We start from the raw sequence: 19,553 nt of genomic DNA, 5'->3' as shown, positions 1-19,553 counted from the left end.
AAATTCCGATAGACCACGGCTTCAAAGCCCGGAAAACATTTATAAATGTACTCTATCTATTGTATAGGGAGGAAATTTGTCGCATTTATTGGTTTTTTCTGCCATGAATTAGATTCTTAATTAAAGGGGTATTGTATTCTCAAGAGGAATTTGTTCCATTTTCGAGAACATTTTTATATTCGGTTTTCCTACCTTTATAATTTAATTTCATGCGACATTTTCTTATAAATTTCGATATTGATCTTTTGCTGCGTGATTTTTATTATTGATTAGCGACTTTTATTGCATTTTAACTTGAAATCTTCAGTGGTTCAAACTGCCCAACTGTAGGGATTCAACCTCATGGATAACTGCTGATCTTTCCATAATTTTAAAAGATGGGTGGCTTTTTAGTGCGATAGAGTCCATTATTTCCGATGCTGTTGAACTTGGAAAATAGTTTCATATAAAAGTCGTTGAGGTACAAAGTGCGCACATTTAAAACATATCTCATATGATACAGAGTGTCTCAGAAAAGCGAGGCAAGATCAAAGTGTATTTTTTTAATAGAAAAATAGTTTCATAAAAAGGAAAATTTTTTAAATAGAACTACCCATTTTTCATTAACTCATGGAATGCAGCTTGAAACGCTGCATATGCACCGTAAATTGTTTTTTTCTTACTTGCGACGTTGGCAACTTATCGCCATTTTAGTAAAATTTTGCTTAAAAACATGGTATCTAAAAATTAATTGTAAAATATCTATCCAATGTACAATATTGAACAGGGTGTTAACAATGTGGACTTCAATCTAAACCTTTTTAACGCAAAGTAACTTTTGTTTTTCAAATGGAAGGACCTGTATATTAATACGTCATTAGATAGAAAATTTACAAGGTTACAAATTTCCATTTACACCTTAAGCTGTGAAATCAACCGGTTTCAATTATAATTTATTTAATTTAAAAATTGCAAAAAGTTGCTACATTTTGTAAAGTGGAAGTCAATAAATAAGTGTCAAAATTTGAATTGCCACGTTCACCATACAGTTCAAATTCATGAGTACCTAAATAATTAATTTCCTGAGAGGTGGATAGGCAGAGGTGGGCCTGTTCAGTGGCCACCTCGTTCACCCGATTTGACAAAAATGGATTTCTTTTTGTGGGCTTACGTCAAAAACGACATTTATAAAATAACTCCAACTACAAAAAATGCCATGAAGGAACGAATCTGTTTTTCGAAGCATTAATAATATTGTCTAAAACTGCGTTAGCGATTCATTTCAAAAACGTAGATATTAATGGTTGCTTAAATGTTAACGGTAATTATATTGAACATTTATTTTAAAATATCACTTTAGGTATAATTTTATATTTTTATTTTCATAGAAGTGTGCAGTTTTATTAAATTTTTTGCTATGAAATTCCATGCATTTTATAAAACGTCCCACTTTTCTTCATTGATTATATCAAGTATCATCAAATTTTGATATTTATTTAATTAATTCTATAGCCACCTTACAAAATGTAACAACTTTTTGAAATTTTTAAATAAAATAATTTAGAATTTGAAAACGGTTGATTTCACAGCTTAAAGTGTAAATGAAAATTTGTAACTTTGTAAATTGTCTATCTAATAACGACGAATATACAGGTACTTCCATTTGGAAAACAAAAGTTATATTGGGTTAAAACGTTTTAGATTGAAGTCCATATTGTTAACACCCTGTACAATGTACTGATATTTTGGTTCAACAGAATTCTTAACGGATCTGTGGTGATTGGAAAGATGTATTTTTTGTATCTTTAACGGCTTTTTCTTGCTGCTACAACGAATTTTCAGATACCATGTTTTTACATGATATAGTTTTTACAAGAAAAAACAATTTACGGTGCATATGCAGCGTTTCAAGCTGCATTCCATGATCTAATGAAAAATGGGTAGTTCTATTTAAAAAAATGCACTTTGATCTTGCCTCGCTTTTCTGAGACACTCTGTATCATATAGGATATTTTTAAAATGTGTGCACTTTGTGCGTCAACAACTTTTATATGAAACTATTGTTCGAAAGTTCAACACCAACGGAAATAATGGACTCTCTCGCACTAAAAAACCACCCTGTATACATATTGTGGCACATAAACAACGGACTTGTAAAGGAATCATAGAAATAGTGGAAAATTGACCGTCAGTGAAGTGTTGCTTTTCTGTGCATTATTAGCGAAAATAGTCAAGACATTAATGAATACTTTAAAGAAATAAAAATGCTGTTTGGCATCCGCCCGTCTTTGTAACAAATATTTCATATAATGGAAAACGTAATAAACGCAATTACAGAGGAATGTGACTATTCTATTGTTTGGACCGTCAAATCCTGCTAATAATTTGTTCATAGGTCCAACACTCATTAACACCCTATTTAAATGAACTAACCAAAGCTGAGCTAATTGAAAAACGCTTCAAGCGCCCTTTTCAAATTACTTCCCCTGGGGACTATTCTTGCATCAAAAACTTGATGTTAATAGATGTACAATCAAGCTGCAATTTTCAGATGTTTACCAAACAAGATCACACCTTATCAGCAGCTTAAAGTTTTGCTATTTTCTTAAAGAATCTAATTCGCATTCCACCAAGGCAAGTCAATGTAAACATATTGAAAACTCTTCCCCAGTTCACAACAATGTTTCACTGTAATAAATAAATGATTTCATTAGGATGGTTTCAATAATGCGAACCACGTTAACAAGACATTTTTGAGTATCTGTGACCGTTAAATGCGGAGCAAATCATCACATCCACTTTTAACGAGAGTGGAAACAATCTGAGCAATGCCATAAATACATTTTCGATCAAAAACGGTTATTAAAACGGCAGTACCGAGCATAAAATTATCATTCTTCGCGTACGCGTCCTGCAATAACCGAATAGCTCGCAAGCGTTGGTGAACGAGAGAAAAAAGAAAATAACGCGTCGACATTTTTCAAACACCTTGACCTGCCATCAGCTACCCAATATGGAAAAACTAGATTAGTCTTGATGCTGCCATCGGCCAATGCCAATGTTTATCGTCCACACCGCGATTCCATGCGACAAATTTACTGCGAGTTGAGAATACCAGGAAAACTTTCGTTACGCCTTAGAAACGTTGAAAGTCATGATTATTTATATTTTGTACCACAACTATGCCAACTAAATGTGCAAATTACTTCATCAGTCGTCTTGGCTTTCTTCTGGGTTTACATCGCTAATGCAATTTCCACCGTGTCTTTTCATAAAACACTTAAGTGGTAAATTTGAAAATAGAAAATTGAGCAAGTGTTTATTGTTTTCTTTGGAAAATTTATAAATTATAGTGGTGGTTCCGAATCCACTCAAGATCTTCTTCAATTTCATTATATTCAATTCAATTGTAGTGGTGGTTCTCAATCCACACTGAAGGTAGAATTAAGTTGTCCAGAGCACAATACCTACAAAATTTCATTAGTGTGCAATGTTTCCAAAGCGCACATTTAAATATGGAAATATCTTGTCCACAAAAATGTCAATTGATAATTACTCAATTTCAATAAGACCGCAACTCACTGCTTCATTAAAAGTTGACAATGTGACTAAAGCGAAACAGGCAGCAACTTCACTCAATTTCTTATAGAAAAGTGTTTTTTGTCAGAAACCTAAATCAACCGGATGTCGATTTATTTGCATATTCGAAAATCAATATTTTTGCGATTCTGGCAAATTTAGCTTAAACAGTTCGATCTTCATTTTATTTTTGTACTTTTACTTTATTAACATTTTGGCGGCAATATTTAAACATATATTTTATTTAAAAATAAGGGGTTATTAGGAAACAGGAAAAAATTCCCCGTTTCAGAGATACATGATAGAAAAATTACACAAAGGAATTTTCGATTAATGCCGTGCTATTCAGAACACTACAGGTATTTTCGAACAATTTTCACCAAGAAGGCAAAAGCAGGATGTTGCAATTTTGTTTGCAACATTTTTATTATTTATTATTTTTAAAACCTACATTTTCGGTATGTGGCTTATCTGAAAACAAAAATCCGATTAAGAAATTATAACTATAAATGTCGTAGCAAGTTGTCGTAAGCGGCAGCCTGTAAAACCTTTGTTCTCAAAGAGCGAGACAAAAAATGTATCTTATTCGTCGCACACAAAAATAAACTTGCACATTATCAAGTTCCCAGCTTGAACAATTTCAGAATAATTACAGCAAAATCAATTAATATTTGAGCTTCTAACACCTTGTATCTCTTAAACGAAGAATTTCCGAACGTATGTTCGTATGAACGGTTTTTCTATATTTTGTTTAACGGAATTTCCTCTAAGCTTTTCATCATCACAATTCTGAAACACCCTGTATAATGTACAGAACATTAACAATACTTTTTACGTTTTGAGATTGTAACAATAAAAAACAAAATATTTTCCTCATGAAAAATTTTAAAGTTTCAAATATTACGAAATAGAAGAAAACTTGAAATAATGGAATAGTGGAAGAAGTTAAAAACTTCAACATATAGTGTGAGGCGCGGTAGAAACTGGGGCTATGATGTGCATATTGGTAATGTAATGAAGAAATCGTAACCAAAAGACAAATATTTTACATGTATGATCTGTATATAGAAGTTCGGAGTACCGCTCAGAGCGAAATTCTCCAGTACAGTTTCATCTGAACATCTTTTTGTGTCGCAAATACTCTCACTTTTTGGAACATTTAATATAACTATTTATTCTGTTATCCTGACCACATTTTTGAGAGAGTACGTCATATATTGCATATAATAGGGCATAGTCATGAAAAGACTAGAATATTTGCGCTATTGAACAATGACGAAACAGAGATAAAAAAGAACTTAAAGTTTTTTTTTTTTTTAATTTTATAAATTAAAATAGAAAATTGAAGTAAAATGTTAGTGAAAAAATAATAAAACAACAGGTTTCATAAAAGCAAGTGAATTTCGAATTACTTACATAACGAGCGGACAAGGCATGTCTAAGATAACAGTTTTACTTAAATTAAAAACAGATTGCAATTTTGTTAACGAATTTTTACAAGAAAAATTGCCTCTCGTTTAGAGAAAACGTATGACATGAACAACTATTAATGATCAATCACTAAGCTAACTAAAAATGGATACAATAAAAAAGTTAAGAGATTTGAGCAAAAAGTTTCATCCCAGCTTCTAATACATGAACAAGAAAAATTCAATAGTGTTTTCCTGAAAAAACGGGCAAATCGTTTCCATATAAATAAGGAGAATGTGATAAATAAGTAATTGATTCGGAAATTTTATTCCGAAAAACTTGACGAAAAAACTCCTAAAAAAATTTTGTAAACTGATTTCGAACAAATACACGGAAACGTCCATAATATAAAACTTATAAATAAAAATAAACTAATCTCAAACTTGAGTACCAGACGAACATAAAAATGATTGCAGATTTATTACAACTTTCACATGTAACCAATTCGTTACTCTATTTGACCTATTAGGCATATTTTGTGGAAGGAACTGAACAGGGAAAGTACATTTAGATTTCAGGGGTTAGTTTGCCATCTCGGGAAAAGTGCTGATAAAACATAAATCTAAAAACCACTTCAATGCACTAAAATGCGTTTAATGCGTTTAAAAAAAAGTCAGTTTTAAAAAAGATATTGTTATGAAGACTATGAAGTAATTAAATCTGCATCATTCTCAAGTTTAACGGAGTAATTTTAGCGTAGCAGCTCATTTACCTCATCGATAAATTTAACTTATTGTCGACAAAAAAACATCAATAGCAATTGATTATCTTACCCATCCTTAAAGATCGAAAAGACACGGTACACGGCAAGCTCCACTGATAAAGATCGCGTATTGATGCTGTATCTTGGTTAATTAATTGATCGCTTAAGAACTTTGCTACCGTCAATTACAGTTCGGACATACGTTTAAATGACGCCACAAGGGAACCACTAAGTGTTGGAGGCAAGCCTACTATTAGAGCGGTATTCGTTAACAAATTCTTTCATATCAAAACGTGTCACTTAATCCATTCAAACAATGTTAATTAAACAAAACCGCCAGGAATTCAAGATAAATTACTAACTAACGAAACACTTCTTGCGATACATGCGGCTGAAAAGCGGCTTGAATATTATCAAATGGGCAAAATACTAATTGTTATGGAATTTGCCTAGTTTCAACTAATAATATCGTTTTTCATTACGTTAGAGCGACTGATTCGACTTTGTCATTAATGATTTTTTGTCGAACAGATGAAGAAATTGTGTCTAAACGATTTTTAAAGTAGACATAAAATTCCACACAAAAATCAACAAAAACATTTAATAGATATGATGTTTCTTAAAACGTTGTCTGCCCACCAGCTAGATACTTTTGTGTCAAAATAACACTTAAGCCTAGTTATATTTACGTCAACAAGTATGTAGACAATTGACTGACTGACTATTGAGTGACAGCGAACTGAAATGTGCTCAAATGAGTCGTTTAAATCTATTTTAATCCAGTGGAACTTTTGACACCAACAAAGCTATCAATTTATTAAGAATTAGAAATAGTTTTGTTCTTGTCAAGTAACTTCTCCCCACCAAATCATGCAGCTACTAAAGTAGCAATTTCTGTTAAGCAAGAGTTCTTGTTTGCAGTAAACTCTATAGACATTACTTTTTTTTCAATTGTGTGGGAATTGGAACTGCTTCTCTAATAAAAATCACATCCCTGGCTATTGAATACAGTAAAACCCCTTTAATTCTAACTTGCTTTTATGCGAACATCCAGTTATTCAAACGTCCGGAAGCTGCCGCTATAGTCCGAACAACAATTTGTTTATTCGAACAGTACGGGTCAAGCAAGATTCACTTCCAAAATGTTTGTTTCTAGTACCAAAAGATATTTTAAGGAGAAACCGATATGGGATTCTACAACTATCCTGCTGTAAAGCTGCTTCGAAAGAGTCGGGAAAATGCAGTTGTTGCACCAAATATGTAATGCCGACAAAAGTGGCTTTTATGAAAATTACTCCCTGAAAGGACACTTGCTATCGCAACCTGAGACATCAGCCCCAAGTGGAAAAATGAGCAAGGAGTTAAATAAAATTTGATAAAATCAAATTGTTAGTGTTTGGAAAGCTCAGAAGTTCGTACACAAACCTAAAGTTACCCATGGACAAAAGATAGCATGGGCCACGAAAGATATCTTTTTCAAATAGTTCTACACAGATTCTGTTGCTGCAGTTCGAAAAAAAATGCGAGCGCTGAACTTACATGCAATCCCTCTCCTAATTTTAGACAATGCGCTCAGGCATCCAGAAGACTTGTCTTCAGATGAAAAACAAATTGTTGCAATGTTTGTTTTTGTCACCTGTGTGACCCATGGATAAAAATGTGATTCAAGCAATTAAGTAGGATTACATAAAATACCTCTTAAAACGGATGGTCCTTCCGAAAGTGGCAAAATATTTTCAGAATTAAAGAAAAATATTCCAAAAGACTTTATGATTGAACTGGTTAGGGCCTGGGAAGATTTGCTACCAGCACTTATATAGAAGTCATTGCGTAAACTGATTCAGCAACAAATTGATGGTTGGGATGAGGAAGACCTTCTTCTAGTATCTGCGCGGAAGCAGAGATACATATTAGAAGGCATCGACAAAAAAGTAACAGACTTAATTACTGGATTGTTAAACCAAATTGGCGGGGATTTTACACAGCACGAATTTACTGTATAAAATGTATGGGTATTTTGGAATTTAGCTCTGACGAAACGTTCGAAGATCAACGAATTCCTTACAGAGAGACAATAAAATATTTCGAGATTTGAACAAAATAAGCTTTGGAAAGTTCACAATCAGAACACCATATTTTTACTTTAACAGGAACGAAAAAACCGGCTCTTCAGGCAAACGAAAGAGATACTAAGCCAACTAAATAACTATTTTTTAACATCGCCGTAGATTTGCACCTATGTATTATGTATAAACAAATTTAAGTCATTTTAGGTGTACGGTTATTATTTTAACGCATGCATATCTTTAACCTTAGACATTTTCAATTAGTCTTATAAAATTTGTACCAAAAATAAAGATCTTTGAATTACAGTTGCATTAAAAAGTTTATCAGAATTTATTTTGTTAATCAGAAATATTGTGACATTCGAATTTGCTCTTGCAATAATTAGTTCGGGTTAGAGCGGCTATCCTGTATTATTATTATTTTCAATATAAAGTCCGGTGAAATCATTAAGTATTTTTCTTGGTGCGATAAATTAGCGATATCATAGCTATCAAGTCACAGTCAGGGAATAATCGCTGCATGCCATAATGAACAGATCGGTCCAGCCTTTCGATTCCCTGTCCAGTCTTTTCTTAAATTAATTTTTGGTTTCAGATTTCACAATCTTACTAGAGAGTGCGTTCTACTGCTATGCCACTTCATTTATTAATTGATTTTTCTGATCAACCACCTTCCTTTAATTATTTTCGGATTTTGACCTCTTAACTTTCTTAGTCTCCCCACCGTTGGCTGGTTTATGTGAAATATATTAAAGTGACAAACATAATAATCGTTGAGGGCCTTGAATGTTCGAATCAGATGAGACTGCGATCTTTAAGTGTATCGGGGTTTAGACGAGATAATCTGATGTCGTAAGGCTGTTCTTTTATACCTATGAGTAGGTTTTAAATCTCCTCTCTATCTTTGAATCTTACGCACTTATTAAACGTATTAGAGATTGAAGATGCTATGGCCTCTCATATGTAATTGTAATCGTCTCTCATATAGGCATTTGTAGGGCTATTGAGTGTCAGATTGGATCCTCCAAGCCATCCTCCATCCTTGAATTCTTTCTGAATGAGATTCATAAGAGTCCTTTTACCTGCGGTGATTTGTATATCGAAGATTAAGTAGGCATATTTGGTATTGTTTCCACTTATATCGAGAACTGTGCGCACTGGAGAAATTTTCTATCCAAATTTCAACAGTTGTGGCGTCGTGTCTAAGTTCGTTTGGCTGCAATCAAATTAGAATTAATTAAGTAATTAACTCATTAGTTAATGGTTTCCAAGAAATGTTGATTTTGTTCGCAAGCGACAAGTACGTGATTTTGTAATCAATGATAGCGGATGATGCTGTCAGTAGTCGAACATGAAAGTTGCGTCTCGAAAGAATACCCTTCCCTGACTCGGTTCTGTAATAATTTACAGATTAAGGCCCGGTTGCACCAAGAGTGATTAAATTCTTGATTAACTAATCACAATCATTTTTTAATCACCACTTTAATCATGATTAAATTGTCATGCGTTCCACAACAAACATTTTAACTCCGGTTAAATAATCATCAGTCTCATCGGGTAAGATCGTATTTCCTTTGAATCCACGGTTCTAATTGGTTCAAACAACTGACAAATCAACTGAAATCATTTTTCCTCAAAATAGTAATTACATGTCGCTTGAAAATAGGATATTTCTCTATCAATGTATAGAGAAATATTCTTCTATTACGAAATACTTCTGCGTTGTCTCCCCCAAATGATTGTACTCTAATACGAGTACAATCCAACACTGAAATAAGTTTGGGAAAACGAGCTAATTCATAATACACAATTCGATGCGGACTAGTTTTGCTTACTCCAAAAAGTCTCCAGCAGCAATAAGATGCGATCCAGTTGCATAATACCTCAACATAAGTAAAAGTTGTGTCATGGGTTGAATAGTGTTTCTAAAAAATCCATTTAATGAACATGTGGCAATTTTACTATTATTCATTTATCATAACTTTCTGTAGTATGTTGCAGGTCTATTTCTATTTCCAGCAGTAATGTTTGGACCTTGTTTTTCGATAAGCAAAATAGCGTAAAAAAACTCAAGGTGTCCATGATTTCAAAATAATTGACTCGCGGATTAAATATTTGTGGTCTTCTAACAACCTGAATGTAACTATCCTCATCAGATGGTGGTAAAACATCGCCATAAAACAAATCCAACATGTGTTTACTGAAAATTGTTTGAGGTTATAATACTACACTAATCGTGATTTTCATCAATAACCAGCCATTTTAGGCGATTAAGTTAACTACTGATGATTAAGTGTCCATAATCGTGGATAAAATTATGGTGGAACGCAAAGTGTTGATTAAATAGTTTTAATCAATGATTAACATTTTAATCGGAGATGGTGGAACCGGGCCTATGTAAACTTAGAGAAATCGAGATAAACCACACACATCAGCTAGTGACTGTTGGTAGCCGATATTCATTGCTTTAACTTTGTCCGCAAGTTGTTGAGAGCGTGGATCTTTTTAGCACAATGAGAATTGAGTTTTCTGAACAATTTAAATGCGCCCTCGAATTTATCACAACTTAGTTGACAAAATCGCTGTTACGGACACAAAAAGAAAGAGGAGATCAAACAAATTTGAAAATTGATACTTTTGAGCTCGATAGCGCAGAAATCAGCTAATTCTTGACTAATACGACATTCATTAGCTCTGTGTTAATAATATCTGGTAGAAAGACGTAAAGACCTTTAAGAAATATCGTTTTTAAATAGTACTATTACGTGACAGATACATAATTAAATATATGGACAGTCAGAATCGATTATCCGCAATGAATCAAGTTTTTAACAATCAATTAGTACTTTAATCCATAAAATAGGCAATTCTACATTGAACAAAATGCAGCGCGTTAAAATTTGAATTTAACGTATATGCATTGACCGCAAAATTCAATTTTGATGTCGCCTATTTTAACCACAAACAATTATTGTTACAATTCCGTTTGAACATGACCTTTCTGTTCGAAGTTCTTACTTTCGTCAATTTGGTGAATAAGAAAGTTTTTAGTAAAACTGTATTAGTAAAACTGAAACAATAAACGTAAACTAGTTAGATTTGGCAGACTAAAAATATATGTAGATTTTTCCAAGATTCAATATCACTCACCTATCTGGTTTGTAAGATGATCTCTGATATCCAAAAATATTTTCGTTTATATATAGATTCCCTAAAAAATCAACATCAAGAAAACTATTTGAAAAATTCAGGTAATTTCTTTTTAATTTTTTTAAAGAGTTTCCGGTTCAGATTGCAATTTCAAAACTCGTCGCAACATATTAGGTACAAGGGATTTACGTGTGTAAAAACAGCAACTTAAAGTAAATAAGCGAAGTTCGTATTCTGTGGGAATATTCAGTCACTTACAGCCGTAGTATCGTTGAGCGACTTCCGAAGTCTTCAGCTTGACTTTGAAATGTTGAACCAATTGATTGTTGAGCGACTTGAAATTAAGCTAATTAACTCCCTGATTTGTTGGAAGTGAAGTTGAATCTTCCAGTTTTAATATTTTCATTGAATTAAATAAAATCATTTCGAGTTATTATTCTAACTGATTGACGCTTTACGAAAAGTTAGATTAAGTCAGGTCTTCCTGATATCAAGCATCTCATATGCTTCAGCATATTTACTGACATGCAGTTAATGAACATTTGGGTATACTTCAGGCCAGAACCTAAAATTTCCAAAATATTTTGCCAGTGTCCGTTTAGGTATAGCTGAAATTCAGTCATGACCAATTTAGTAGTGGTCCAAGCCAAGAACGTTTCGGTTCGTCATGATACCGAGAACCATCAAAAACCGTTTAAGATATTTAAAACAAAGCGAAAAAAGACAATGGGCAACAATTTCGCAAATTCGGAAGCGGCTACTTGTCCCTGCTGTGGCCTAACTTAGCTTATTATGTGGCCGGCTGGCTGCAACATGTCCTCGACGTTTTAGAGACTGATGACTTTTAGGAAACGGGTTTCTACGAATACGGACCTTTGATAAATTCCTGCGACTTTGATGGCTAGATGCCGACTGGTATGCTCAATGGACCTGCGACAACAATAAAACGAATTCGCCAATACAATTTTACTTATTTATACAAGCAGCCGACAAAAAATCAGGCGGTTGCCTTGGCTGAAATCAAACTTTTTGCAAGCCGATTACAATAGACACGAAATTCTTCACGATTTATGAATTTATTCTAGTGACCTCTTAGCAATAATTGGCAATTTATTTTCAATAATTTAATAAAAGGCAAAAAAATTATTATAACCTATAATATATCCACAGTCTAGTTAGCTAGTCACATAAACCTTGCAATTTTTTTGCAATTTCAATATATCATATACTGTTAATCATTTAAAATTCAGAAGGACAGTTGAATCGTTTTTCATAGATCAGATACTGCTAATGCTGAATATTTATATTGAAAGATTCATAAAGATCTACTAACAATTAATTTGTTTAAACTGCCACTAGTCTGGATCGCATTCAGCAACTGTAGGTATAGAACGAGGGAACGAAAATATATATTACTTTTAACTTCCAAATGACACTCAGATAGTGGAGTATTTTGCGGTTAACTACTACACAAAATATTATTTATTAACACCAGTTATAACCTAGTCTGCTGGGATTTTGCCAAATCCGAATATTTCTGAATATTTTATGTGGACTAAAGAGTATGCTATCGACGACCTAACACCTTTTGCACGACCTTTTGCAAACATAATTTTTTATGTGAACATTTTTATTAACAATATTAATTTTGAAAACTTTTCGGCGCAAAAAAATGTGCTTCATATATCTTGCTCCAACAATCCGTTTTCGAGATATTTACACTTCCCTAAAAATATTCCCTGAAACTTTTTAATTTCCCAATTTAACATCTTTATCTTTTTAAATTGGGATTCACCTGAACGGGTGAAGGTCCATCCAGGTTCAGACGCCAGAGAGCTACATCACATGTAAGTATACGTCTTAAGTGATATTAAAGTTAAAATAATTCACCTCAGCCTAAAGTTGATATAAATTAAAGTCCTTATTAAAGTAATACATTAATTCGAAATAATAAAAAAATAATGCAAATCGAGAAAAAATTAATTTAATTAATATTCTGACTTCCATTCACTTGAATATATTTTTGCGCCCGCTTATGAAAAAAATTGTCTAATTAATAGAAAATGAGTTATCGCTTTGCCTAATGGCTAATCCCCATAAAAAGCCCTGGCATTGCACTTATTCTAGGCACGGAATGTGAAAATGGTTAAATCAAGAATTCACTGAATAATTACAGTGTAAATATCTCGAAAACTGATTGTGGAAGCAAAAACTACGAAGTACAACTTTAGGCATCAAAATCGTTGCAGAATCAACGTTGTTAATAAAAGAGTCCTTACAATGTGATTTTAAAAACTTGTGCCTTATTAAAATTAGAAAATATACCATCGGCAGCGATTTCATCTACATTAAAATTCCAACAATTTATTTAGTTTGTATAATTTCTAACAGAAAAATCTCAATTAAAAAAATCGAAATTTTTTAATTCAGTAATCTGTGGCGCAGGATTATGGAACATCCGATATACTTCGATAGAAAGAATCGTAAGTTTTTTAAGTATAACTACTCAATGAAGCAAAACATGAGTAAATCCGTCATAGATAAAAGTCGTGCAAGTGGATGGTGCTTTTTCAGGCGTTTTTAATATGGTATGATCAATTAAACATTTTCGTAATCACCAGTTTTGCATTGCATTTTTCTATTAGGAGAGATTTTAGTTTGAACCATTCAGTATGCTCCCGATGAGGCAAAATCGAGAAAACTTGGCGGAAGAATTTGAAAATGCTTTAGTAGCATAGTAGCATATTCAGCCTCACATATATTGTTAGCGTGTGATATAAAAAACATGATTTCTGTCCAATTTTTATTAACTCGCGATTCGAAACTAAACTAATTTCTGTTTCAGACCTACTTTTTTCATTTTACAATCTAAGTAGTCTCTGAAAATTTTAAATGTAATTAGCTACTTTCGTGTGAAAGACTTCAGTGAAACAGGACGAATAAATAGAATTGAATCATACAGTAAATAAATTCAAAATAATTTAACAACCGAATGTTGCTAAAATTAATCATTTGAGAATCACTAATTGGGAAATAAACATTTCAAATTTTCTTGATGAAAAAACAGATAGGCTTTTTAGCGTGACTAATTAACTCAGTAACGGTTCCAATACGCAGCGCTAATACAGCCATTTAAATGAAAGATTATTATCAAAACTATCGAACAAAAAAATACTGATAAAATGATCGAGAAAACCGCAATTACATACAAACTAGCCGATAATTAAACAATTAATTATAACAAAAGATTTATGGGCTCTTTAAGATTTAGGAAATAAATATGTCTAGAAAGTTTGCGTGCAATAATATTATTTATGTTCATGCTTCTTTCATGTCGCCAACCGAACTGAAGTGTTGAATGACGAACACAGGAAATTATAATGTAGTGTGTATACAGAAAGCACATGCAAAGAGAATTGGTTAGTATGCAAAATGAATTAAAAAATTACAATTAATTTTTATCTAAAATACGCCTAAGTGCTCACGCTTCGAACATTTGTTTTAAGTTCGGAAAGTTAAGTAATCGGAAAAAAATGGATTCACAAAACTGTTTCGCCCAAATTTAGTACTTTTATTGTATCAAATTTTTGAATTTACTATTGGGTTTTTACGGGCCAACTACTGAATATCGTAGTTTTCTAATTCGATGCTTTTCGAAAAATTGTTTTGTTATTGTTAAAATAAATATTCGCTGAGTTAACTAAGTCTGTCAATTAATATCAGTCTTGCCTAGCTTTTCTGAGACACTCTGTATCATATAAAATATTTTTAAAATGCSTGCRCTTTGTGCGTCAACAACTGTTATATGAAACTATTTTTTGAAAGTTTAACACAATKAAAATAATGGACTCTCTCGCACTACAAAACCACCCTGTATATATGAATGTATTACAGATTATTCTCCGCGTTTTGGGTTSATCAGATATTATTCTGTAATATACATACTTACATACAAATAGCTAGGTATTTACAAATTATTGTTTGTATGTCTGTACATCTTTGTAGCAGTGAATGAAAATCAGGCTTATCTCCYGTATGCTCATTTATTAGAAATTAGTGCCTGGATGATGCCAAAACAATTGTTTTMAGTMATGAACCATTACATACTCCCTTGCCAAACTATTACATTTTTTGAGGTTTTGTTAGCACTATTTGGAARGAAGAATTAAACCAGTTGACTCAATTTACTTTGCTGTTAAATAGTGACATTATTGAAATCTGCATTGGCTTCCGTTTTCAGCAATCAACTTAGTTYAGTCGAAAGCGTTTATCAGTTCAGAACCAGTAGCTTTTCCACCATTTTATTCTCATACATCTTGTTGCTCTTCTTACATGCTATTTTTCYTAGTTACTTATGAACGTTTGTTTTTTAATTTGGAAACTGTCGATGAGGAAATTCAAAGTTACTCATGATCAACATTTTCGGCTTAAATTTGTCCACGTCTTCCAACAAAAATTTCTCAACGCTTTTCTGTTACTGCTGCCATTTCCATTACCTCTTTGTGTATGTTAAACGTATGCATATTTCCTCATCAGTTTCTATGTTTGTAGATTTTAATGGAATTTCATATTCGTTTACTTTTTTTCAACTGATGGAATTGTAACGAAGATTTTGGAGCTTGGATGATTGGCTCTTCGTTCATTTCTGTTGAGGTTAAAGAGCAGTTAATATATTGGTAACAATTTCAAAGTTAAATTTATAACCAGTGAATTATAGTCGCTATACATATGTGGTCAAGGAAAGTAAGTTTATGTTTTTTTTCTAATATTCGTTGATAGTACATATTTTACTATTTTAAATTACTTTACCACATATTCATAGGTAATACATCAATTTCCCGGAACCAAAGTTACGTACGTTGGTAGTACGTAAAGTACTTTCTATAATCGCTTTCAGGCATTAAAATGAGATGTTCATGACTTCCTGCAAATCATCTAAGGTCGCCAAAGCGTGCTCTTTTGGTAGTTAAACTTGCTTCTTAAAAAACTGGTGAATACTTACTAATGAACATTTTTCGGGATTCCAAATTTCGCAATTTCATTCAGAAGCTCTTCTCAAGAGATGGTTTCACTAATTTTCTATCCAAAAAATTATGAATGTCAGAAATTAAGTGGATTGAGGCATTAATGTATATGTCCTTCATATGTACAAGGAACATCTGATGCATATTTCAGTCGATATCAACGATGGCAAAGAAACAATATCGTGAAGTGTGTGAAAAAGCATCACTCTCGAAACAATTCGCATGACAATGCCATAACATAAATCTGAATAAATGAGACAATATTACGCCGTATTTTATTGCTCGCATAGTGGCCGCTTATTTATTCCGGCTTTGTCTTCACCAAATGCATTATTCCTACTAATGGACGCATCACGTATTCCAATCGCTTTTATTTTACATTTTAGGTCTTGCTGGCCGGTAAGTTTATGGTCATACGTGGGCGTGGCCGCATGTCCAGAACCTTTGCTCATTGGTCGAACTAATGACGACGGTTGACACTTTGACGTTTGTTTCGTGACTTGTTATCAATGTTATTAGCATTGCGGTTGTGCATATGTATGAATACACTGTTTGCTATGATATAAATGTGCATTTTGCCGACATATCAAAAGGCCAATTAGGTACTCGTATCTATACAATTTGCAAATAATGGCCGGGGCTCAAGGCATAAATATGATATGCGATGAGCAACAGAAGCAATCTAAGCTGATAAGTGAGGCACACAAAGGCTCAGTATGAAAACCGAGATGTAAAGAGGATAATGTAAAAGCACTATCTACAATAGTAATTAATTACAGTTCTTAAAGTAGCTGGTGGGTATAATTTTCTACTGAGTAAGCAACCTGGGCATCAGATTTAACTTTTATCGAACGCAGCTTTTTATACGTGATTCTCAGTACAAACTGGAACTGGTTCCAGCAAATTTGCAACAAATACCTAGTGTAATAATATTATCGTTGGACGTTAAGTATTCACATTATACAGAATGCGCTTCCATCAAAGATGAGTACACTACTAAGAGACTACTAAGCAGAGATTACTCGTCTACTAATATCTGCTTTTACATGCATTCTGAAGATTAGACAACTTATACCCATGCTCAGTTTAATTTTTTACTTTCAACTATTTTTGAAAGTCAAAACTCAAAAAATCAACAATAGAATAAAAATTAATTCAAACAGATAACGTGGCGAAAATCTCCGGCCTGCATGTCCTCAGGTAATTTTTTTACCTCTATTTCTTATAAGTTATATGAGATGCCAGGCAAAATGCTTTGTATTAAAACTTTGTAACATTTCCAGCGGAATTTGACAATAGCTTAAAATTGTTACGGTTCCAGTATAAAAATAATTAATTGCAGTCAATTTCAGAAAACCGCCTCACTTCACAACAATGCCATACTCGCGATTACTTTGGACGTGTTTTGGTACCTAAGTGCACAAAATTTTATTTAAATAGGGAGAGGGTGCATTGGGAGATACTTTAATAATTCTATATTTTTGTGAACATAATGTATATGTATATAACACTCTATATACTCAGCCCAAAAGTATCAAATAATGTAAAAAACCTCCAAATTGAAAAAAACCTTAGTAAGGCATTCGTTTCAAAATTCCGTATTGGCATTCATACCTATTTTCCATAATCCATGTGCGCAAAAAAGACTTTACGTCTCGTAGCTTCTTTACCAGAAGGCTCTGGTTTTCTTTACCAAAAGGAACCATTTTGCAAAGTTGTAGCAGCTCTTTATAAGAGCTCTCGAAATACCGACATAAAATCGAAAAACACTTGTTTATAAAATGTCCTATTTCTAATCCACTACTGAGTAACTGCAAAATTTCTAATTCAGGAAGTTTTGGATTAGAGGGCATTGACAACATTATGCGGCATTCACATACAGGATAGAATGTTCCTTAGGGAACACATGATCAAAGGGGTAGTGCGATATTCTTAGGATCAAATGAAGCCAATATGACCAAACTTATTATGAAAAAAAATGTCCGGTTAATCTGCTATTGATGGTCAGTTCTTCAAAAAACATGTTTTTTGATAAATCAGAAAAATGGTTTTGATGCAGGAATCGCGCTCATCCGCTTTGGGCAAGCGAGGAATTCTTCACTATCTTGGTACAAGGCTACCAGATTTTTTTATTTGTCAGCTGGCATCAATTGATTTTTTTGGAACGATACACGAATCGTTTTCAAATATTTTTGGGCTCTTTGTAAAATCTTGTGGCATTTATCGTTTTAAAGCAAAAAATACTTCTGTTCTCTTGCCAACTGAAAATTTTAGACACTCATTAACTTTTTACATTAACAAAGCGTAAATAAACTTTTTTGTTTCAGCGGATAGAGCACAGACGAGCTTTAATAAAACTTTCTGTGAATTTGTTGCCGCCAGCGCCAAATTTTGCTAAAGACTCGCTTCTTCATTTCGTAACATTTCGGATTCGGATGATTCAAAACGCAATTCGGACAAAAACGCCTCCGAAAGACTTTGACGATTTCGATCAGCTAAAAATTATGAAAAGCTTCAAATTAATTTATTACAAAAGAATATTATCAATTTTTACGACGTAGTGTCCCAGTTAGTGTCTGAAATTGTTCAATAGCGAGGAAACGGATAACATTTATTTGCGCAAAACCTATGATCGCTTAAAAATTTTGCAAAAAGCCCGAAAATTTTCAAAAAGGATGTGCATTAACTCAAAAAAATCAGTTCACTCCAGGTGCGGAATAAAAAGTTCTGGTGGTTTTTGTACCAAGACACTTAATAATTTCTCACTTGTCCCACGCGGATGAACTCGGTTGCTTCATAATACATGAGTTACATAGAAACAAATTTATCGCCAGTTTCATTAAAATCCATCATTCCGTTCTACCGATATTTCAAAAAACATATTTTTTTGAAAAATGTTCATTAATAGCAAAAGAATCGGACATTTTATCTTAATAAAAGTTAGGTCATTTGGTCCTCATTGGGGTCAAAGAGTGTCTCAGTGCCCCTTTGATTATGTGCCTACGGAACGCCTTCTATAAGAGTTATTTAACAATAAATCCAAAAACATCAGAGAACATATTAAAAACAGTCTTCTAACCACATATGAAATCAATTTTTAAATAATTTCCATTAAGAAAAAAAAACTCTAATGAAAATAAATCTATACTTGATACCAACAAATCGATTGTCATTTTAAATTTCGTTGTGACGAGGGCGTTAACTCTTTTTCGTCGTCCTAAATAACAAAATACTTTAGAAACGTGCCATATAAATAACCAATGTTTGTTGAACAAAATATATATGCACCTCAACTAGCATTTTTGCCATTATACAGTACAGTATATACGGTCACCTGCAGTTTGCCCCTTTAATTTTCAAAACCCTACAATTTGCTCGCTAGCAATGGTTCAAATAGCAAACGACAATGTCCATTCTACTACCAGATTTGAATTAATCCCATTGGGTTACGAAACGGTCGTTTTACTCAAAATGGGCAACACAATTCCATTGATACTGCTTGAAAAATAAAACATTCTTACCTTGCTTTGTGTAGCATAATCCAAAGCCAGCATGCAATCGTTGTAGCCATTTTCGGACTTA

Source organism: Dendroctonus ponderosae, unplaced genomic scaffold (assembly GCF_020466585.1).
Source record: "Dendroctonus ponderosae isolate FM_Combo_2020 unplaced genomic scaffold, Dpon_F_20191213v2 Dpon_F_20191213_25, whole genome shotgun sequence".
NCBI lineage: Eukaryota > Metazoa > Arthropoda > Insecta > Coleoptera > Curculionidae > Dendroctonus > Dendroctonus ponderosae.
Note: the sequence above shows the minus strand (reverse complement) of the source record.